The 25,240-nt window shown below is 40.4% G+C and overlaps 1 protein-coding gene across 2 annotated transcripts in view; it reads left to right on the plus strand.

The window, feature by feature from the left end:
* Positions 1-398: 398 nt before the first annotated feature.
* Positions 399-25,240, plus strand: part of SLC38A4 (solute carrier family 38 member 4) — a 66,754-nt gene continuing 41,912 nt past the window's right edge. Inside the window, exon 1 of one of the 2 annotated variants that reach the window (XM_070410368.1) lies at positions 399-517. The gene's annotated coding sequence lies outside the window, so the exon portion shown is untranslated. Of the gene's footprint in view, positions 518-7,340; positions 7,455-25,240 lie in introns of those variants that run through there. The other variant, XM_070410370.1, reaches the window with a different exon arrangement.

Raw genomic sequence — 25,240 nt, forward strand, 5'->3', positions numbered from 1 at the left:
TTATTTTTTCCCCTGATGTTAAGTTGAGGAGTGACATCCCCAAACCCAGAGGAAGTTTGGTCCCCTTCCAGAAAGACTTACAGACTGCAAAATGAAGACCAACATATTCCCCATAGAGAACAGATCCAATAGATGCAACCTTGACTCATGAAACATAATCGCCCAAAAAACAAACAAAAAATCCCAGTCACACAAAGAGCTTCTCTCCCTGTTTGGGGGGACCCAGGAGAGAGGGAGCAGGGGCTCGTAGCTCCCCGGCTTTGCTCTTGGGGGACAAAGGACAACTCAGCCCCACCTGGGAGGATGCTGCTGTGTACAGATCAGGTTGCCGCCTGACGATTGGCGGCTGGGCTGGAAGGGAAGGTCCTCAGGAAACGCGACACTGGGGATGCTGCCCCCGATCACATGACGGAAATTTCCACTCTTAGGCGAAAAGAAAAGGAATAGGGTCTCTCAATCCGCCCTTTTCTGATACTTCCCCTGGAGCCCAGTCCCGAGAGGGCGGAAGAAGAGCCGGGTGAGTGGACGTTTTGATATTTTCTGTTCGCCTTGGAGACTTGTCAGTGTGCAAACCTGTGGCTGGATCCCCGCGGGAATGAGTGTGTGCGCGCGCGCGCGTGGAAACCCGCACACGTGTGCATCTCGTCTGGGGCTTAGCTCGGGCGTTGTGGCTCTTCATAACTTGTTGGTAGCCTCAAATTCTTATTATTTCCCCAAGGACCACACTCTGGGCGGGTCATTGCAGGCTAATGACCGGATTGAGTAGGAATTAAGTAACCAGGACGCACGGAGGTAGAGGAGTCTGGCAGAGGGAGCCGCTGGAGAGCTGGCTGTGCCAAGGCAGCCAGTTCCTGGGGGGCGGGACGGGGTGGCCGGGCGTGGGGCGCTCCCCCCCACCCCGGGATTCCCTCCGCGCCGGGATTTTGAGCTCCATGGCCAGCGGCCACGCTAACTGCCCATCGGAGGAGTCCGCCCCGCTGGGGAGCTGGCTCTGCCGCAGCTCAGGATGGAGCGGGCAAGGTGTCACCCGAGTCGCGGGACCGGTGCCCGCGTCCTCAGGGCGGGAGCACTGGGTGCAGGACTTAAAATAGACCCGCCGTCCCTGACAGCTGGGCCACCCCGAGGCCAGCGGGGTTCCGGGGGGCGGCACCTGGAGCCCTGGGGAGTCTCCTTCTAGGGAGGATGGAAGCCAGAGCAGTGCTGGGTCGGGGCGGGTTGGAAGCCCGAGGCCGCGATTGCGAGGGAGGCGCCGCTGGCGGCGGAGTAGGGGTCGTGCTGGAAGGCAGGCAGGGCCGGTGCCGAAATGGCGAGCGGGAAAGGGGATGAAATTGTGGAGCCGAGAGAGGAGGTGGGGGGAGAGGGGGAAAGCATGAGTGATAGGAGTCCAAACCCCAAGAGCGTGGGAGTGGGAGGAAAATGGAGGAAAGAGAATGAATGGAGCGAAGAGGAGGAAGCATGGACAGGGAGCCCCTGAGAGAGGGCGTTGGGAGCACCTCGGAGTCCAAGAGACTAGAGGTGAGGGAGGGGGCCAGCCCGCGGGTCGCGGGAAACGGCGCTCGGGGAGGGGCTCCTCCCTGTTGGAGCTACAGGTGGGCGCTGCGGAGGATGGATGCGCGGAGTGGGGGGACCCGCGAGTCCCCCTGTTCCTCTTAGTGATTCAGCAGGGCGTGTCCTAATGTGCGCGCCCGGACCCCTCCAGGGGCTGCCTAGCGAGCTGCTGACTTGGTTAGAGGAAAGGGGCTGAATTTGCTAACCTGGGGAACCCAGGCCAAGGAGACTTAGCCTTGGGGTGCTAGGGCTGTGTCGGGAAGTGAGGGGCAAGCAGTTGGGAGCCTTGAGATTGTTTCAAGAGATCCCCAGCCGCAGTCCTCCCAGAGCCTTTAGGCCCTGAGGCTGGCCCCGGGGAGGAAGGTTGGCTCCAGCTGTCTGAGCCTCAGTGCAAAAAGGTGCCCCTCTACCTGTCTCTTACCTCCGAGAGCAGATCTTACCTCCGAGAGCAGAAGTGAAGGGGCTGAGGCCCTAGAGCTGGGGGCTGACCTGGGCCAGGCGCTCCTCAAGGCTGCCCCTTCCCCAAGGCCCTTGACCAGTCTTCCTTGATATTCACTTGGGAGAGATGCAGCTTCTCACCCTTAAATATGGGGAGGACAGAGCCGCCAAGCCTTGGCCCTGGATGGCCTACTTCCCAATATTCACCTGTAGTTGCTTCTGCGCAGCGCAGACAATCAATCATTCTGACTAAAATGTCTCACTTGTAGGGAGAGCATCCTACACCTAGAGCACACTCCCCCGGGCCTGGTAGCCAGGGTCATAGCTTGGGCTTGTTTCAGCTTTGGTTACAGCCTTTTGTAGACCGTACCTTTTGGGGCTGGGGTGAGGGTTGGAGTGGGAAAATTAGCCCATGGCTGTGTTTCCCCTTCACTGCAAACAAGTCTCTAAAGAGTCAGTGAGATTGGTGGACTGTCTTAGATGGAACATGTGTGTGTGTGTGTGTGTGTGTGTGTGTGTGTGTGTAATAGATCCGCTCACATTCTAACAAATGAAGCTACAGAAAAAAAAAAAATCTGTGTTCCTGGTAGAAGTCTATGAGGACAGAGATACTGAAGGAAACACCTGCTCTTCCCAAATCACCCAATACCATCTGAGTTCAGAGACAGGAAGCTTTTAAGCTGATTTTATCCCCAACATCTAAAAGCAGGAAGACTGACATCAGGGGATGAATAGCTTTCCAGGCTGCAGGCTGGGTAGGGAGCTCTGTGCTAGAGAGTGCCATGCCCAGGGCTCTAGGAGCTACCAGGGGTGGGCAAACTTTTTGACTCGAGGGCCACAATGGGTTCTTAAACTGGACCGGAGGGCCGGAGCAAAAGCATGGATGGAGTGTTTGTGTGAACTAATATAAATTCAAAGTAAACATCATTACATAAAAGGGTACGGTCTTTTTTTTTTTTTTTTAAGTTTTATTCATTTCAAATGGGCCGGATCCGGCCCGCGGGCCGTAGTTTGCCCACGGCTGAGCTAGTTTCTACCAGGTTACCAATCAGAGTGGTTCATATATACACACACGATTCCTTCTATATTACTAGGTGCTTCTTTTACGTTATCACTTACTCTCATAACAACCTTATGAAATAGATTCCATTATTATACCCATTTTAAAGAACAGGAAATGGGGACACAGATCAGTGTGGGGACGAGAGAACATCTTTGGAAGTTCTATTTGGACATTAATTATTCTTAAATGTAAATGAAAAATTCTCTTTCACTTTGTACTTTATCATGGACAGAACTGGACAGGTGACTTCTTAGGGACCCAAAGCTGACTTTTTGGTCGATTACAGACTAATCCTAGCCTAAGAAAGACAATAACACCATCATGTAGCTAAACACTAACTCTTTGCAGCCCCAAGACTGGATTGCTTGAACAAGTGGTTTTTGAGAAATGCATAGTATAACTGTGGTTACCTGCCCATTATCAAATGCTGAAAGCAAGCTTAATAAACATAGCAGCTTGTGGACTCTGTGTTAAATATTTTTCTTCTCTTATGTCATTGCCTTTGTTCATTTTCATCAGTGTTTTTCAGGCATCTATTCCTTTTCTTCCTATTTGTACTGACTTTCTGATATTTTCTATTTTTGAAACCTAAACTCCTCTTCTTCTCCCTCCTCCTTCTCCTTCTCCTTCTCCTTCTCCTTCTCCTTCTCCTTCTCCTTCTCCTTCTCCTTCTCCTTCTCCTCTTCCTCCTCCTCCTCCTCCTCCTCCTCCTCCTCCTCCTCCTTCTTCTTCTGTACTTTTTACATATCCAATGCAATGATTTCTATAAAAATTAAAAGTTTTATGGGGTTTAATGACTATTTACATATTTTAATAGATATCAAAATAATCATACATTTTAAAAAATTGCTTCCATGTATCACCTGAGATTATTTCACATGCCATCCTGCCTTGATGACACCCTGTAGGAAGGGTTAGGGGTGGGCACCAGGGAGAGACCAAAGGAAGTGAAGGAGGCTGCTCTAAGTCAGACTTTGCACGAAGCCCTTTGCATATTCAAATCTCACTTAATCTTCACACCGTACCCCAGGCTATAGGTGTTGGTTATCTCCATTTAACAGAGGAGGAAATTGAAACTCAGAAAAATCAAGGAAAGAGTCAAGGGTCACACAGCTAGGAAGCAACAGTGCTGGCATCAGATATGTCCCTCCTGTGTCAACGTTTGCTTCCAATAAAGACAGCAGAAGGAGAGACTACTATGAGAACAAACACTTAAGGAAAGAAGAGGCTTAGAAAGGTGTTGCACAACAGAGTATGATGTGAGAGATGGGAGAATAGAAAAACCGAGTTACTTCCCTGTGACTGCTAATCTTCCTCTGGTCTTCCTTCCCCTATTTCTGTAATGACCTAATTCCATTCATTCATCCCACAGACAATCATCGAGTATCATTATCTTCCAGAAACAGTATTAGGAAGTTTCTTTCATCCCTGTCTCCCTGACACCTACCACAGTCCTGGGCAAATACTAGGTGCTCAAAAAATGTTTGTGAAGTAAGTGACTTAGTCTAGTGGGGGAAAGAATAAACAGTTGTACTAACAGCATGTTAAGGGCCAGGGAAATCAGATTTGAGTACTCTGCCACTGAACCTGGCTTAGAAAAGGGATCAGAGAACACGTCAAGACTAGGTGATGCCTGAGCTAGGTTTTGAAGCAGAAATAAAAGTTAGTTGGACAAATGAAGTGGGGGAGGATTCTCAACAAAGACACCAGTGTGAACAGAGAAGAGAAAAAATGGGAGCCACTCTGGGAATATAGGAGTTCAGTTCTCAAAATGGAGAATGCAAGGGAGGGGGCTGGGAGGGACATTCGGTCTAGGAGGTCTTTTGCATATTCTCTCTGCAAGTGTCCCATTTTCTGCCCCTCCCTTGAAGCTCTGAAGAGAATTGTGCTATAGGGAACAAAATGACTGGATATAGTACATCCTCACTTAACGTGGTCGATAGGCTCTGCAACTTTAAACAAAAAGGCATATAACAGAACCAGTCTTAATGCTGGCTAACTGATATAAACAAGAGTTAAGTTCCTCCAAAATGACGTTGGACAAAAGCACATTATTTGAGTACCTGCAGTACAGGAATTAGCAATGCATTTTATTATTTTATCATTTTATTGTGGCCCTATAATAGAGAACTATAGTTATTTAGACTCCTAGATAGTGTTTTAAAACCCATACTCAAATGGACAGACTAGATTTCATTGTCTCCTATGTGGAAAAACCAAATTATTTTTCTGTTTCTCCAGGGGATATTCTTTTTTAGCATAGACACAATCCACGCAATTACGAAAAAAGACTTCCACGCAAATGCTCTTCTGTGCTTTTCCTTGGGGGGTAACTGGAGGGAGGGGGAAGGATTTCTCTCCTTATTTTAGCTTTTAATAGTTTTATTTTTTTTTCAGTCTGTTATAGAGGAGTCAGGAAGTAAAAAGGTATTAAAAATAAAGTGAGATGGGGAATGGAATAACAGATAGATATTTGTGCCAGTTAAGATGGCTTTTGATAATAGACTTCGAAAACTTAATGCCCAATGTCGCTTTTTCTTTAGGAATCTTTTATAACAATTTTTCATTCCAGGCTCAGAGGGCTGTATGCCTTGTCACCCTTCCCACACGTGTATAATACTGTTAGTTACATTGTTATTAGGAAGGGAATTCAAAGGGTAAATGAAATCTGCAAATAACCCCAAGCCTAATTTCAGTTAATAGACTAAATCCTCCACTCTTTAGCATTATATCCTTGCCTTATAGCCAAGTTCCTTAATGTTTCTGAGCTTCAATCTCTTTATCTATAAAATCAGGATCATAATAGCATCTACCTCATGAGATTGTTATAAGGATGAAATGATTTCGCACGTGTAAAATGCTTAGACTAATGTCTGATGCATAGTAAGCACTCAATATGTGATAGCTGTTATTCGTGTTATTACTAGTACTTCTGCCACCCGCTGTATTATTTGAAATGTTAACATATGTCCATGATAAATGTTCTTTGATAATGTGTTTTCCTCTAGCTGTCGTAACTAAAATGAAGGAAACAGAAGAGAGGAAATGAAAAAAGGGCTGCATAACACATATGTAGAACCATCCAGTCCACAATAGTGTCATTTCCTAAATAATAAGATTGAACTGTTCCTTTATTTCCTGTTGGCTACTTGCCACTATTGCTCCTGATAAACCTAATGTGTGTCCATCATTGAAATGAACAGCATCTCCAGTTTCCTGTTTTCTCTTGTTTTTGTCTCTTTTGGTCACTGCTGTTACCCTGGTCCCTAATTTCATGCCTGGAATAAACAGACACTCGTGCCTGTTTGTAGAATGAAGGGAGAAAGGAAAACCTGTTTCATTTTTTTCTTCAACTAGACACGTCTTCATTGCAGTGTTTAAGGCCTTTGCAGAGTGAGTTTGTGCATTGTTGACAGTCAATATAAGTATTTTCAAATTAAATTATTTCCTCAGTATTCACTGCTGCACAAGATTCCATGTGCAGTCTTGGGTGTCAGGGCATGTGGCTGTGAATCCCAGTGTCATCCTAGAGTTGGACTTCCTGGATTCAGACCTGGGCTCTATCACTGGACTTCCTGTGATCAAGTTTTGGCTCTCCCACATTCTCTCTGAGTGACCTTAGGCAAGTCACTTAACCTGACTGCCTCATTCCATTCATCTGTAAAATGAGGGAAATAGTTCCTATTTCATAAGGATTTTTTGAGGAAGAAATGAGTTAATATGTGTAAAGATTAACATTTGGCACTTTGGAAACATTAGGAGTGTCTGTTAAACAGGTTTTTAAAACCCTGGTTTTCTAATTCGATATCATAATAGTACCTACCTTACAGAATTGATTCGATGATACTACATGATACGTGATAAACACTCAAAAAATGTTACTTTTGCTATTGCTTTGATTGCAAATATTTATTTCTTTTATCTGCTATGAGGAGTCGGGGCTCTGACCTGGCTTTTCCATTTTTTGGGTCCATTGAAGTCATCGATTCTATCTTACCTTTCACACGTATACCCTGTGTTTGTCCTGTCATTGTGCCTTGCGTCATTGGCACCTTTTACATCGCATACTCCTCAGGACAAGGACTTTGCACTTTGTTTTGGCATAATTTTATAACATTGGGTACACCCACGGTACTATAAAAATGTTAAAGAAAAAAAGATGTAACTGACCAAGAGGCCGCTTTGGCTGGCAGCTGGCGGAGCTGCTGTTCTGTTTGCAGTGCTGGTCCTCCCGCCCAGCAGCATCCCGGCGGCTGTGGCTGGTGTCGCCTGGCTCTGGGTTGACACGCGCGTGTCCTGCGGGCCACCACCGGGGCGTGCACGGGTGCCCTGAGCATGAGCTGCGTCCTGGCGCGCAGGGAGGACCACGGGAGGCCAGCGCCTTGGGACACAGCACTGCTCACAGGTTTGTCTGCGTTTGCTTGACTTTGCCAGAGAGGCCGGACGAGTGAATGAGATGAGCTTGAAAGGAGAAGGAGCAAAGAACTGAAAAAGGAGGGAAGAGGGAGGCTCCATGAAGGAGACTGTAGTAGCCCCGTTCTGTTTTAAGCAACGCTTCCGGGTGGCCACACAGCCTCTGGTCGTTCTGGCATGTTTCCATATCGGAGAAATGTGGTGTATGGATGCGAATGTTCTTGTAAACTCTATGACCAAACCGACCTTGAGTGCTAACGTTATCTAACGGGGCTCGTGTTTCAAGCCTGGCGCTGGGAATGCCTGAAAAGCAACCACTGGTTCAGAGCATTACATAAACAGGGCGGTGACAGTCCTGGGAGCACATTTCATCACTCTTTTATTCCTTGTTGTCTTTGAAGCAGCTCTTTGGTAACAGCACATTTAAAAACGTACCTGACACTTGTTTGGCTTGTGCTGTAGTCACACCTGCCGTACAGCAGTCCGCACAGTTGGTTGGCATATGTATTTAACCCTTTTATTTTGGAGCAATTGTAGATTCACAGGAAGTTGCAAAGGTAACTCAGAGAGGCTCCAAATGCCTTTTGCTCAGTTTCTTCTAATGATTCCTCAGACATAATTTTCTTGCAATAACACCAGGAAATTGACTTTGGCACCATATGTATGTATAGTTTTTATGTCATTTTATCACATACAGTGTAACCACCACCACAACCAAGATATAGAACTTCTACCGCCACAAAGATCTCCCTCCTGCTACCCCTTTAGTCAAAACCACCTCCTTCTCCCTATCCTTGGCAACCAGACGTGTTCCATCTATTTATTTATTTATTTATTTATGTATGTTGTATGAATGTATGTATATGTATAGTATGTTACATAAATGGTATCATACTGCATGTAACCTTTCTGAGATTTCCCTCCCATTGAGTATAATGTTTTTGAGATACATTCAGGTTGTATAAATAGTTGGGTCCTTTTTATTGCCAAGCAGTATTCCAGTTGCTTGACTATATTCAATGGTATTTTTTTCTCTCTGAATTGATATACTTACATCACTTATGGTGATGTAAAAAGTGTGGGGACAAAGTTTGAATAAGTTTTTCCTCTTCAAAATGACAACTAGTTTGTGCTGGGGCAAAAGGGTTTATAAACTACATTTTCATTTAACACAGAGGCCAGTGGAGGATTGGAAAGAAGAAACAGAACAGAGCAGAGATAAGTATGTATTTGGACAATAAGGTGTAAAATCTGGCACCTTTAAAAAATTTCCACGCCCATATGATAATCTAGTCTGCGATCTTACCTTTAGTTAAGACAACTTATATATTTTTTAAAATTAATAAAAAACACACCTTTGTTATAGGAAATTCCCTGCCAGTCTATGTTCAGTCACAGAGATGATAAGTCAGGGCCAGGGGCATGGCTGGAAATGACAGCAAGTGGCTGTCCAGTTTGACACAGGTCTCAGAGAGTCAAGACAGCATCTTCAGTCCCAGGGCAACCATCACGGGTCCAGAGACTGTCAGTGCTATGCTTTTCTGTCCTTTCAACCCATTTGCCGGTGGGAGAAGCCTCTCCCAGAGGTGGCTTAAGTCGGATTTTAAAATGAGAATGTTATTCTTCACCTGAATTCTCACAGGCATGGGGACTCTGGACACTGGTGGCTGCAACCAGCTCAGGGAAGTACATCAGTTCTGAATAGCACCTGGAACAGCGAGGTGCAAGCCCTCCCTTTAGCCAGCACCCGTTGGAGAGCTCTCCCCCCACCATCCTGCCACCCAAGCAGAGGAGAGGATAAGATACCCACTGCTATCAGCAAGTGTAAACACCCCTTAGAGTTTTTAGAATTTCACATTTTGAGCTTTCAGAGATGTATTGTCAATTCATGAAATCATAACAAGCTATCAATCAGTCTGGAGCCCTTGCTAGACCCAAGTCTAACTGAAGGCACTGCCCTGGGTCTTCATTTTAGTGATGTCTGTTATCCGAAAAATGGCGCTTGTCCCAGACCCTTCCAGAGGATGGAGGGTAGGTAGGGGAAGCTGGTCCAAAGTCTAAACATTCGAAGAACTGACATAGCTAAAATAATTTATAACTCCTTTCATAGGCAACATTGCTTCTCTGAATCTTTTGAAATGGAATAAAATCATATGTGCTGTCTGTGTGATTTGTTTTGTGTAAACATTAGACACCTCAGGTCACTCTGCAGGCTGTTCTGGGTCCTCTCCCCTGGCTGTGGGCTGTAAGATCCCTCAGCATGTGGTGGGGCAGATGACACAGCCCTGTCATCTTGAAGGGCTGAACAGTTCTCTGTAAATGGGCGACTGGACAAAAGGTCCCCTGAATTTTGTGGACCTCTCTGGTGTGATGCTGTTTACTTATTTGACTAATGGTGATAGTCAATAGCGGGGGTGGGGGAGGGTGACAGGAAATGTAAACACACTGGTTATGGCTTCCAACCTCACAGGCATTGTTTTTGTAAGGGGTAATGAGAAGGTTTATTTGCCTTTTGAACTTTTTCTTTAATGAGAAGAAATAGAGTTTTTCTGAAAGAAAAGTGAAATAGAAATGCCTTATGTATATGTCAATGTAGACAAAAATCAAGTCCTAGCTTTACTTTCAAACAACTGGGTAATATTATAGCTGTATTCACACTTGGAAGAATGAAACCAAACACAATACTTAACACTATATATTTTTTTAATACCAGAATTCCATAAAGTTTAAACTCGTTTACCTGGCCGTCAAGGTCAACCTCAGCCAGACTCTCTACAAACATGCCATTTGCGCTAAAGCCAACTCTAGTTGTTTTGTGGCCAAACCTCTGCTCCCATTTCTCCTGCCTGGAGCCCTCTCCTCTCTCTGAAGTCATACCATTCTTCCTCCATAAAACCTGCTGTTTGCCCTCGCTCTCATGCTGAGCTCTCAGTTCACTCCCATGTCTCCTAGATGGTGCTCCTGTTAGGAATCATGTCACCATGGAATGAAGTGGTAATGGAATATCATTAGGAGGGGCCTCTGCAGTCAGATATGGGGGTGTGAGTCCTAGCTCAGCTATTCGTTCACCAGCTTTGGTTTTCAGGCAAGTTACTCAATCTTTGAGTGTTAGTTGCCTCATTTGAAAAATGCGGATAATAATTACACTTCCCCAAAAGGTGAGGGTATTACTGATATGATACATGTGAAGTGCTTGGCACAGTGCTGGGCTATCATGAGTATGATGATTACTCAAGAGAACTTTAAAACATGAGATTTCAGACTTTACAAAATTAACAGCACTATGGTCTGAGTGGAGGATGCAGACCATAAAACTTGATTGTTTAGGCTTCTCTGTGTCTGTCAACCCTAATTGCTGTCATAAGAAGGGGCAGGGTCCTCTACACCCATCGACCTGGAAGAGAGAATCTCCAGTTGCCACCCACTGAGATTGGACACAAACAGATTGAAATGGAATGATTCTTTCCTTCTCAGATAGAATAGAAATATGTGTGGTTTGGCAGAGGTTTCATTTTAGTAGGAGGTAATCAACTGATGAATGAGTTTCTATAAAGAAGGGAACAAATGCTAGATATTAGCAACTAAGAGTAATTAAAATAGCTTCATGATGAATCCTCTATCCTTGAAGTATTTATAAGCACAACCTGAAGGCTTAGAAAAGTGAAAATGTCACTTAACTGGTTGTTTGATCTACAAATACAAAATCATAGGTTTTCTGATATTTCCCTACAAATTGGTTGATGTTTCACTGAAGCATGGCTTCAATCAAACCAAGGGCATAACCATTAGCAGTTTTTTGGTAACACTGATGTCTAAACAAATCCCTTTTGTGTTTTGAATTACAGATCTAAAAATGATTGTCTGGGCCACAGCATGCAATTACAAACAGAACAGGCAATACTTTAAATAAATATCAAGCCAGCTTGGGTTTGGGATGAGGCATGCAGTCCCATGCAGCTTCTGATTTCATCCTGTCCCAAGGCCACCCTTAAACAATTACTCTTTGTTAGATGATTGGAGCTTTATGATGCAAGTGTTTCAGAACTTTTCAAAATTTCAGTGAGGTGCACATGTGCACATGGATATGTATAAATTTTACAGGCACAGAAAAGGGAAATTCTGCTTAAAAGTCTCCCTTGTCTAGCTGAGGATATAGAAAAACTCGTTGTTACATAATTTTTTGAACATAATTTAATCTTCCGATGTTTCAGAGTGCCTTAGGTTCACCATTGTTAAAGTCAACTATAATGGCAAAACTCAAAAGCGCTTGTTAATAGAAACTTCTAGTTGGCTGAAGGAATTTATAGGATCTTCCTTCTTCTTTCAAACTTTTGGGAGGAATATTAAGAAATATATATGTTCTAAACTAGGAAGCTTAAACTTTTTTAATATGAAAAATTTCTAACACATTCCAAAGTAAAAAATAGTATGAGACTCCATCTTCACCCATCTTTCACAATTATTAATACTTGTCTGTTGTATTTCTTCTCTACCCACACCTCTCTTCCCTGCTACTCCTATGATAATCATTTCTAGATTATTTCCAAGTCACCATATAATTTGATCCATACATGATTCGGTATGTATCTCAAAAAGGTAAAGAAGTCTTGAAGAATACGTAACTAAAATATTATTACACCTTAAATAAACCAACATTTCCTTAATATTATCACATTTCCAGGCAGTGTTCAAATATCTCTAATGAGTCTCTATTTTTTTTGTTTTACACTTAGTTTGTTTGAATCAGAATCCAAACAGGGTTCATAAACTCATTGGTTGATATGTCTCTTAAGTCTGTTTTAATCCATAGGTTCAACCAATCTCTCTCTCTCTCTCTCTCTCTCTCTCTCTCTCTCTCTCTCTCTCTCTAGTTTTGTTTTACAATTTACTTGATGATGAAACCAAGTCATGTGTCCTATAGAATTTCCCATATTCTGATTTTTTTTCTGTTTATACAACCTCTAAAATGTCATTCTCAAACTTGAATATTGTGTTTCTTCAATCTCATAAAATTGCTTCTCTTTTAAAGAAAAATTGTACTTTGTTGTCATTCCTTTGCCTGTTTCCTTGAGGATTTTCATTTTCTTGAGGGCCTACATTTTGCCCAAATATCCTTCCTCCTCAGTAAATCTTCCATGACTTACCTAACAGTTCTTCCTGATAGAACCTGATTGACCTGGAATGCCCCTTCAGTTAGGTTTCAAAATGTGTACTGGTCTACCCAGTGCTTACTCAGCTTTCCCTAAGATTGAAAGGCATCACCAGTAAACAGTAGGGTTGTTTTGATTTTAACAATTGTGCCACATGATTACTTTTTAAAAAGTACTTTTCTGTTCCTATTATATAAGGATATATTTAGTAGGAAATTATATATTTGGAATTTGCTTTAAAATAATGGTGGGAGGAGTGGTAGTTTAGATGTAATAAGATTGCCATGGTTAATAATTTTGAAGCTAGATAATACATATGTGAGGTTTCACTATAGTATTCCATCTACAAATTTCCATAATAAGAAATAAAAATGAAAATCTGAAAATTTCCATAATAAGAAATAAAAATGAAGTTTATCATTCTACCTAAGCTAAGTAATGAAGCATTTCATTTTGGGGGTCTATATTGTAACACTTTTGCCAAGGATCATCATCGAAAAATTATGTCTAAGGTGGTGAACACACAATAAAACATACAGATAATATATTATAGAATTGTACACCTATATAATTTTACTAAATGTCACCCCAATAAATTCAATAAAAAATAATAATGTCTAAGGAACAACAAAGCACTTGCTTTTCTCATTCTGCAATTCTGGTTTGCCTAAAAACAAGTCAGTTTTGAAGTAAAAAAATTCAGCATGTAAATAATATTTTATGTTAAATATTATTTTCATTATTTATATTATTCTTATTATTGTATACGAAATATTTAATATTTGGGAAAATGGTTTGGAATGATTGAAAATACCAGCCATGCAGAGGTGCTTCATAGGTTTTGTGATCTACCCAGGCTGCCTTTAAGATTCTCATGTGGCAAAACTCATTGACATGCACCTGTAGTCTGCCAATAGCTGATAAGACTCCTAGAAGAGGAATGACCTAAACCAGTGGTCGGCAAACCCGGCTCGCGAGCCACATGCGGCTCTTTGGTCCCTTGAGTGTGGCTCTTCCACAAAATACCACGTGCGGGCGCGCACGTACAGTGCGATTGAAACTTCGTGGCTCATGAGCAGAAGTCGGTTTTCAGCCTGGGCAAGTCTATTTTGAAGAAGTGGTGTTAGAAGAAGTGGGGGTATGTTCGCTGAGGTCGACCACTCAGATTGAGGACGTTTTCAGCAAAGGCCAGCTTAGGAGTACCCTAATAAAGTTAATAACAACGTACCTACCTATATAGTTTAAGTTTAAAAAATTTGGCTCTCAAAAGAAATTTCAGTCGTTATACTGTTGATATTTGGCTCTGTTGACTAATGAGTTTGCCGACCACTGAACTAAACCATTCAGTTATCTCATAAGAAAATATACTAGGATGGACTATGAAGGTCATACCTACAAGCATTCCCTGCTGTTATGTCAGATGAACATGCAGGCCCTATTTTCCAAGGTGAAAGTCTACCAGCTTTTATCTTTAGTCTGAGTTCTTTTTATTCTGTTCCATCACTGAAAAGACAGGAGAATTTAATGACTTATGCTTACACTAGCCATATATACTAGAAAATAAAATTTAAGGATCTTGACCTTTGTGAATTATTTTCTATTATTTCATTAGTGTTGCATTTTAAGTAATTTATTTAATAGTAATTGAATTTTAACTGCAGTTAGCTATGCAACAGCAAAATTTAAGACTCTAGAAACATTTTAGTAAACTAAAGGTGAAAAGTTGAAATTTAATTGTATTTCTTATTACCAATTTAAAGTATGTAGCAATATCATTGGTAATATTTTTCCTTCTATGAATGTAAAAATATTTTACAGATTCACACAAGCTTAGCCCCAACCCTATAACCATGTCTCCCCATAAGCTGTTAAGTTACTCAACCTGGAATTCTCTTGTCATGGACTTTCAGGAATTTGATCCTCTCATCTCGTGGGAGGTTATTCTATATTCCCCATACCTTTGAGCTATTATTACCTGCACATAAATTTTGATCAGAATTGAAATAAAGCCCTGACCAGTTTGGCTCAGTGGATAGAGCATCGGCCTGTGGACTGAAAAGTCCCAGGTTTGTCAAGGGCATGTACCTTGGTTGCGGGCACATCCCCAGTAGGGAGTGTGCAGGAGGCAGCTGATCGATGTTTCTAACTATCCCTCTCCTTCTCCCTTCCTCTCTGTAAAAAAATCAATAAAATATATTAAAAAAAAAAGAATTGAAATAAAAAGCCAATTTGTGCCCCTTTGTATTTTTTTCAATAAAACTAATATTATATATATATATATATATATATGAATTTCTGAGTTTCTAAATTTGTATGTATTTTAAGTTTTGAAAAAATTTAGAAAAGCAATTAAAAACACACATGTGAGTACTTTTTTACTCCTTCATTCTCTACCAGAATTAACTGAGAAAAATAAATGAAGGCAGCAACTTTTTGAATAGAAAAAGTAAGGAAATAGTCAAGTGTGGTGAGCTTCAAATTTCATGGGATTTAAGCCACCAAATATACCAAACTAGAGGCCTGGTGCATGAATTCGTGCACCAGTGGGGTCCTGCGGTCTGGCCTGGGGATCGGGCCTAAACCAGCTCTCCGACATCCCTCGAGGGGTCCTGGATTGCGAGAAGGTGCAGGCCAGGCCAAGGGACCTCACTGGTGCACGATTGGGACCCGGGAGGGACACAGGAGGTTGGTCAGCTGGGGAGGGACCACAGGAGGGCTTCAGGGCATGTCTGGCCTGTCTTGCTCAGTCCTGATCGGTGGCCCCCAGCAGCAAGCTAACCTACTGGTTGGAACGTCTGCCCCCTGGTGGTCAGTGCACATCATAGCAAGCAGTTGAGTGACTTTAGCATATCATTAGCATATTATGCTTTGATTGGTTGATGTGGTGACCAGACACTTAGCATATTAGGCTTTATTATATATAGGATAGGATATTGAGACTGAAAGAAGACCTAGTCATCTGCTCACCTGATAATAGAATACTAATCATTTTGCACAATAAAAATGGAAGAAATGTTTCATACTTGTTCTTTAGAAATAGGTGTCTCAGAGTGGTTTTGTTTCAGGTTCCTCAAAGTTCATTTTTAACAAACATATTCAGAAAACATTAAGCAAAATAAAAATAAGGTATTATATTTACATATTGTGTTTTTTATAAAGTGACAGTCTTTAACCCACATTCTTACTTTGCTATGGTTGTGCATTCTTTGCCAGAGTTACTGTTATGCATCCAAATATACTACACATTTAAGATTCCTTTTATAAATAATAATAAGTACTTAGAAATATTGTATTTACAAATATTCTTATGGTTTTTTATGGAAAAGTTATTACCATACACATTTTCATTTTGCAGAATATCTAATTTGTACCTGTACAACTAACATATTTCTGTATGTTTCTTTTAAAAAAAGGCTCTTTTTAACTTAAAAGCACATATAAGCCCATATGGCAGTGGTTGCTATGGCAAGTTTGTATATTTTATTGAGCACCAGACCAGAATCAACAGACATTGCATCAGACTGAGGTAGCACTGGAGGTATCAAGACCGTATCATTATTTCTGCTATAAATATGTATATTTTCAGGATTCCATATACATGGAATGGTAACTTCATAACAAGTTAATACAAGGCAACAAATACTAATGTCCATGTGGATGAATATTTTAAGGGGCCCACTAAAGGAAGCTATATCTCCTGGGAATCTGTGAATATTGCAAATAACAGAAGTTTGGGAACCATTCCTGGAATGTTTGCCTAGGAATTAAATTTGTCATCTAGTTCTCAGCCAAGAATGCAGAATGAAATTTTTGAATTGTGGTTTAGTTAATATGTAATTATTCTTCTGAATAAAAATAACTGACTGTTTAAGAGTAGGTCCTTATAAAAATATTAAGTACCTAGGCTATTTTATGAGGTTCACTGATTTAAAAATATACATACAACCAACAACAGCAATTAATATTACTTAGTTCTTACTATATCCCAGGCCCTGTTGTAAGCTCTTTACATGTACTATCTGACTTGCAGAAAAGGAAATAAAGAATATACTTTCCCTCTTTAATATGGTACTTTTCTGTGCAAAATTAAGAAAATAGGAAGGAATGGAAGGAAGGAAGAGGGGAGGTAGGGAGGAAGGAAGAAAAGAGTAATAGAATAAAAAATAAAAATAGGCCTTAATTTATTAATCTACTCAAGATTCATAGAGCCACATATAGAGAGTGAGACAGATACCTTCTAACTACTTAAAATTCTTGAAAAGTTATCCCCCCACCCCACCCAAATGTACTCAATACAGGCATACCATCTCATGTACATCTGCGCCAATTATTCTCAAATAATTTCAGCAGCAACAACATAGAATAGCTGAGTGTGATTAGATCATGTAGAGCTTTGAAAGTTATTTCTTAAACATTTTAGAAAACTCATGTGCCACAGTCATGTGACCTCATCTATTTCCACACATTGAAAAGAAATAAATATATACCTAAATATTTCTCATGGGTATATCTAAATATTTGTGATAATACACATGAGCACTTTTATGTGCTGAAGTTCTAGGGGAAGAAGAATAAACAGAGCCTCCAATTTTTCACTATAGCTGGGGTGATTTAGTTTACTGAGGTAAACCTAAGATTTCTCTGTTGAGAGGCCATCTAAAGATGTGTTTCATCTTTTTTGCTACCTATTTCTAAATCCTTATATTAGTGTGATAAAAATAAGTACTGCTGACTAATAAAGAAATATTTAAATAATGTTTCCTGTGACCAAACTATGACCAGATAACATGGAGCAAAATCCTAGGGGGTGTTTCAAGAGCCCACTGAAGCTCGTTTTCTCTATTTCATATTGCAGTTCTTGCTCCTGTCAATTGGGAGTAATAAAAATCTTGTTTACTTAACGATTGCCCCAGGAAAATAGTCTAGATGACTATGCATTAGACAACTGAATAATTCAGCAGACTAATTACTATTATCCAACCACCAAATCGTGTGTTACTGACTTTTTAAAACTAAATTTGCCTTATATCAATTAAGCTGGATTATTGAGACCATGAATCTTAGTACTCTGAATAGGTACTAAGCCTAGAGACATCTGTACCTCCGTAATAAATGTACTTCAATATTATTCTGTTTAGGAGGAAACAGGCACTTATTCATGTCAGTATATTTACACTCCTGAGAGAACAATTCAGCATGTCAGCAACTACAAGACCAACTGTTTGAAAGGGGAAGAGATGAAAATTATGTAAAATACCAGAGTGGACATCACCAATTTCCATCAGCATTCTATTTATCCCCATTTTAACCCATAACACCTAATAGGTAAATAAGCTGCTATATTTCTCAAATAGCATAAAATATTTTATAACAACACTAAAGGTTTTTAAGTAATGTTATTTTTAATTTCTATAAAGCTTCCTATTTGAAAACACCTGCATATGTGTCTCATTTCTAAATTTTAGACAATGAATCGTGCTGGACCTAATAAAGGATTTAACACTACAGACTTTCAGACATCAACTCGAATTCTAAGCAGCGTTGTCCAGGTTAACCTCAAATTAATGAGAAGTAGTATATATGCATGCTCATAAGACTTCCTTATATTTAAGATTCGTAAAGATGGAAAATGCCCACCAATGATACAGTCCTATTGGATCAGCAAGCTGCCTCAAAGAGAGCCAGTCATCCATTCCTATTTCCAGTTTATCCATTCACTAATCCATGGATGATTCAAAGGGTTTTACACTTGAATAAACTATGATTAGATCAAAATTATGTGGCTGGCCAACTTGAAAATGAGTACTAAAATGCCCAGCAATCTGAAATCCTAGAATGTAAGCAAAATGTATGTCACTTACTTAGGCATTTGGAAAATGTGCCTTGATACATCTTAGGGTCTTCGTGTTTGTCAATCTGACTGAAAAGAAAAATAACCATAGAGAGTCCAACCAAATCCCCCCGAATCTGCCAGCACATTTTCATGTTTAAACACTGGCTCTGAGGACAGGTTCAGGGGTAAATATGCACCATGGTGCTGTTCAACTTCACAGTTTGGTTAACGTTAAACAAACACATTGCAAACCATGTCTTATTACGTGGTTGTTTTCTGAGATTCCATGGGTCAGGGTCAAAATCTGTCGTTTTTCTAGCCTTTCTACAGCACTGGTCAATAGTTTAACAAATGAAATAATGGTCCATTGAACAGTGGCAATACACCTCCGAAGCAAAAGGCTTTGAAACAAATTTAATTCCATGACCAATTTTGCTAATGTCATAATGCCCTTATGAAAGAACAGTAATGAAAATACCTTTTATGTTTACAATGCGTAAATGTCCATGATCTCATTTAATCCTCATAGTAACTTTGTATTGTGGCTTTTCTTAGACCCAATTTTAAAGAGAAAAATGAATTCCAGAATATTTATATGATTTTACTTACTCAACAAAGACTTACTAAATCGGAACCATAATTAGGTTTTGATGTTGGAGACAATTCTTTAAATACACACGTGTAACAAATACATAATGTTTTCTGTGTGCCAGACACTCTTCTAAATGCTCTACAAATATTAACTTAGTTAGTCCTCATAATAGCAGAGTGAGGTAGGCACTATTATTATCTTCTTTTTACTGATGAGGAGGACACGGATGTGCAGAGATGGCAAACAACTATCCCGAAGCCAGACAGCTAATAAGTGATGGGAATCAGAGTTAAGTCTAGTCACTTGAGCTCCAGAATCTATACTAGTTGACCCCGTGCTATACTGAACAAGACACGGTGTCTGCTCCTGAGGACTTCAAAGTCTAGAAGGCAGACATATAGGCAAATGTTAGTTCAGCATGTAGCACAACAGCAAAGCGTGCAGCTCAGGAAGGGAGGGATTAATTCTGTCCTGTTTAACGTCTCTCAGAGAGTAAGCAGCAGGATGAGTCACATCTGTACCCTTGAGTTTGAACTCCAGTGTGCTCTCCATTTCATAGGCCAGCCCCATATTTGATAAAAAGAATTTGGAATCACAGTGAGAAAACAAACTGCACTTACTGGAACATAGCATATGAACCAAAGAATAAAGGCTGAGCTTCTTTGAATAGGAAAGACCCCCCTATGAGTCCTAATAGATATAGATGTAGATAATACAAGTATGCAGATCTCTTTCTTCATATATGCAACATATACTATGTAATATACTGTATACTTATGTAGATGTGGACAGAACTCTTTTGTGTGTCAAATCAACTTTATAGCTCCCCAGTTATTCTAAAGCTTATGGCCAGTCAGAAAAAAAAACAGAGGCAGATGTCTCCAAGTAGAAGGAAATCCTGAAGTCATAGAATCACTGGTAACCATCATACCGGACACAATAAATGCTCAGTAATTACTTATGGTGATTACTTGCTTGATTAACTGATTGAAACAGGAAAGGGAAAGAAAAAAAGACTAAAGACATTTCAGTCCACTGTTCACCTTTTAACTTTGGTGAAAATATTGATGAAGAAATACTTAGAATCAGAATTTTATGACAGCGTTATCAGAATTGTATGTCCAACATGCCTCTAATGGACAACTACTTTGCTGTTTCTTTTACTGCTATTAAGTATAGCTATCATCTAATTACATTTCTAAGTTTTGTAGTCCAAACAGTGGCAAAAGAAGCTCCGCATGAATACAGAAATGACTATTTTGCCAGTTTGACCTATATAGCGTTTATAAGTGTATTTTTGGCACATAGTAGATCCTCAATAAATGAATGAGTGAATTTCATTTCTTTCTTCCAATGGTTCTGTTTTAACCCGGGAATTATATACTCTATAAATGAGAAAATGAAGGCCCAGAGAGTTGACCAAATGATTGATAGTTCCATAGCTAGTGAGTGAAGAAGTTAGAACTTGAACTCAAATCTGTGGAATGGAAATCTGCTAAATGTTAGCATAACGAAGGAGGAAGACCCTGTTCAGCCACTTAGAACATTTGGGTGTTGGAAGATATCGATTAGAAGGGGTGAATAGAGAGAATTTCAATATGAAAAAGTGAGCTCTCAGGCTTCCTCTGAAAAAGCTAATGTTAAAAATCTTAAGCAAGCTTCAAAGGATGTGCCATCAGCCTTTTAAACTCTAGGCAAGGGCATAAGCAAAACTATGTGCACCAATAAGATTGTCTTATGCACATGTAAAATCATACATCATTATAAAGCAAATACATTTATAATGATGTATGATTTTACATAAGCATCAATCAGACCGTCAAACCTGAGAGGGAAGGTAGGGGAGGGTGGGGCTAAAGGGGAGAGATCAACCAAAGGACTTATATGCAAGCATATAGGCCTAACCAATGGACACAGACAACAGGGGGGTGAGGGCATGAGTGGGGAGAATGGGGGGGAATGTAGGGATAAGGACACATATGTAATAACTTAATCAATAAAAAAATAATCAAAAAATAAAGCAAATACCATTTTTCCAATTGTGACGTATACTACATTAGACATTATAAAAAAGGATTAGAGACTATAAATGCTTGCAAATTAAGACATTAATATTATTCAGTAAATTACTCATGATTTACTTAGGCATCAATCTTTACTTAGATGTATTTTAAATTATGACGAAAAGTTTAAATATGTTGAACCTTAGAGTCTAACTTAAAAATAACCTTTAAATATCTAGGAAGGACTAGAGAAAAAGCCAAGATTTTTGTAGTTAAAAATTCAATTTTTTTAAGTCTTGTAATTAGCTCCTTTTTCATATATTTTACATTATTTGAAGCAAAATACCTCATGACCTGAACTTTTCTGTCCGTAGCTAAATTATAATACAACAATTCTGACGGTCGAAGCACAAAGTAGAGACCCAGGCCATATAGATACTCTCTCCAAGGACTCGATGCAGGCAAGAATTGCCTCTTGCTACCCTGATAATTTTTACTTTGCAGTATCCTTTATTATCACATTCTCTTCACCTATCTGAAATTTGGAGCTCTGTGTGGCACCGTAGCCTGGTCTTTTTTCTGAACTGATTTGAACTGACAGAACAAAGACAAGACATGGCACCCAAACACCCCGTGGTCCCGCCAGTGACCTCTCCAGCCGCATTTCTCAGCATTCCAGGAACACCAGGTGGCCAGGAGCTGCTTCCTTCCTCCTTGCCTTTGCTCTGCTGTCCCTCTAACATTTGATCTGCTCCCCACCCTTTGCTCCTGGCCAGCTCTGTTTATTCTTTTAGTGGGAGCCCAGCTGTCACCTTCCCGTGTAGTCTTCTCTGCCCTGTTCACTCTGAGTTGGGTGCCACACTTCCTTCCCGACAGTTCCCACAGGCATCTCACCCACCACACTACAGCAGAGTGAGAGACCAGAGTTTCTTGAGAGCAGAGACTGTGTCTTATTTTTTTTTATTGTCTCTTTTGCCTTAGCCCCTCCGGTAAAGCCTGACACGTAGGTGCTCAATAATACGGATTGAATGAATAAATGAGGATTATTCCTTATGCTATCATAAAAATTGATGATCTCACAGCATTATGAACAAATATTGAGGCTCCAAATATATTGTAAAATCTCCATTTTTCTCAATAATATTTTGAGATCTATTAGAGTACTTCTTGCTGATGGAAAAAACAATCCATCTTCCAGAACAAACTGGACATATATAATTTTATGTAGATTTTAAATAACTCATAAGTGCCCACTCAGAATTGAAGATGTTTTAAGAGAGTTGATTGTTGCTGGTCAAGCATGTGAAACATTCTCATTAAAAATAGGATTTAGCTAGTGGCTCATGACTGGGATTGATTAACAATTGTTATAAAACCTAAGAGAGGAACTCTTTGGTTTTGCTGCTTTTTTAAAAAAAAATAACACTTGTGATTGTTTTTTTGGAGTAAAAGCAATTGATACTTTTTAAAGGTTAGTTGACAAATAAAGATGAGAAAAAAATAAAAATTATCCACATTTCCACAATCTGGAAATAACCACTATTTATATTTTGATATGTGTTCTTTCAGGCATTTTTTCCTTTGCAAATGCTTTTCTATATCGTATGCATAATTTTAAAAACAGCACAGGGATCATATTACTATTAGATTTTGTATCTTGCTTTTAAAATCTTACCAAAATTATAATTTTGCCATGCTTTTGTTATTCTTTGAATATTCTTTGAACACGTGATTGATTGGTAATTACTGCTTAGGATTCCGGGAAGGCAGGTCTCTATACAGGGACTAATGGCTCCTTGCATGAAGCATGAACTTTCACTTTACCATCTCACAGTGGGCCCTGAGCCTAAGAAGGGACTACTGCATTAATACAAGGCAGGGTCCACCAATTGGGATACTTATTAGGATGTTTCTTGTTGAAACCCTTAAATGAGTTCTAAAGAATTGTTTTGGAGGTACAGATTGAATCAGTGCCTTTATTAAAGACTTTCATTACTCAACATTTATAAAATACCTACTATGAACCAGGCATGGCCTAATGCTAATCAAGGTAAACAGACAAAAGATATTATTCACCACTAATCTAAATGGGCTGTCTGGAATGCTTGGATCCATCCCAAACCTACTAAATATACCCTCTGCCCAGACATCCCCCCTCTGCTGTGGTCCTCCTGAATGAGGTCAAGACATTTACTTTTTCTGAGTCAGCTTTTCTATATTTAAAGAAAGAGTGTGCTACCAACTTTATCCCCAACCCTCCAGGAATTGTACTTCCCAACTCGTGCAACCCATAGACAACAACAAGCTCAGTTAACCTTGCCATGCTGGGCACTGCTGACCCTTGTAGCAAAGTGGCCTGGAGCTCTGACTACAGCAGGGCCCAGCCCTGGAACTGCTTACAGACCAGCAGGAGAGGCAAGCACCCCAGGCAGAAACCTACCTCCTCATTAGGAGACCTGACTCAGGAAATCCTTCGTTGCAGTCACCAAAAAGTCCATTAAGAAATGCTAATCTGCCCTAACCGGTTTGGCTCAGTGGATAGAGCATCAGCCTACGGACTGAAGGGTCCCAGGTTCGATTCTGGTCAAGGGCATGTACCTTGGTTGTGGGCACATCCCCAGTAGGGAGTGTGCAGGAGGCAGCTGATCGATGTTTCTCTCTCATCGATGTTTCCAGCTCTCTATCCCTCTCCCTTCCTCTCTGTAAAAAATCAATAAAATATATTAAAAAAAAAAGAAATGCTAATCTCTAATATATATATATATATATATATATATATATATATATATTATCTATTATATATATCTCACTCTGCTCAAATTCCTTTGAAGACCACTTTATAGTCGACATGCATTCCTTATTTCAACATTCTGAGTAGGATACTGACAATGCCAGCCTAGCAGACCACTCATTATCAGTGACACTGCTTCTTTCCCAGCATAGGTCTGTGGTGTCACCTCCTAGGAGCGCCTCCCATTACAGAGCCTGCTGGGTGCTCTTCTCCCTCGCTTGTGCCCTGTCTCATCCCAGTCTAGCCACTCAGCCTAGTGGGTCACAGCTCAAGATACTGTTGGGGGTCCGAGTTCCAGCAAGATGACAGGTTTACAAAGTACAATCACTGATGAACCTACAAAATCAAAATGCAATGACACCATTCTGCTAGGGAATTTGTTTTTAAAGGAAAGGGATGGGTAGCAACATGAAAGAGCAATGGAAATGAATGTGCTGTGGCCCAAAAGGAGGTAATTTTTTAAAAAAATCATCAATTGCTATTATGAATTAGTAAGGCAGTTAAATCAACCCAGCACTACATTAATATTGCATTTTATATGAATAACTCAACAAGATGATTTGATTGTTTAAAAATTTTTGTTATATTTATCATTATAATTATATATCTCTTAGTGGTGCTATTTTCTCAAGCAGGCATTTTATTTTATTTTTTTTTAATGAAACATTTTTTTAAAATATATTTTTATTGATTTCAGAGAAGAAGGGAGAGGGAGAGAGAGATAGAAACATCAATGATGAGAGAGAATCATTGATTGGCTGCCTCCTGCACACCCACAACCGGGGATCGAGCCCGCAACCAAGGCATGTGCCCTTGACTGGAATCGAACCTGGGACCCTTCAGTCTGCAGTCTGACGCTCTATCCACTGTGCAAAACCAGCCAGGGCTCAAGCAGGCATTTTAAATGGTAGGAATCAGTCTTTAAAGCAAGCTTCCAAAAGCTCTAATTTAACATTTAGAATCAGTACATTACTTCAGCCATGAGGCTTACAGACCTTGTTTTCCTTCTTCACCAGGATCTATCTGCTTAGGCAGAAGTTGGGAATGAACTTGTGATACTCATTCCTCTCCATCCTTTCGTTGTGGGATCAAGAAATGGAATTGGCCAGAAGGATTTGAGTTGCTTGAAAAGGGAAAGGCAGAGAGCAGAGTATCATCAACAACATGAGCTGTTTTGTTTGTCAGCTGAGGCTAAAAGAAATTTTCTATTTCGGTTTGTGGCAAAGTCAGTAAGTTTGTCAACCTGCACCAAACTTGTTTGCTAATTTTGCAATGTGGCAATTGACTGTCCAAACATTTCCCAAATGCACCATTGTATAACTGTAAAGGCGGTGTGGGCTGGGCTAAGGAGAGGGGAGGCCATCAACTTTGCAATGTCCTCAGCACCCCTGGGTCATCACATTTCTCTT

The sequence above is a fragment of the Myotis yumanensis genome, unplaced genomic scaffold (assembly GCF_028538775.1).
Source record: "Myotis yumanensis isolate MYYU_CA2020_CCGP unplaced genomic scaffold, mMyoYum1.0.hap1 SCAF_3, whole genome shotgun sequence".
NCBI classification, from domain to species: Eukaryota; Metazoa; Chordata; class Mammalia; order Chiroptera; family Vespertilionidae; genus Myotis; species Myotis yumanensis.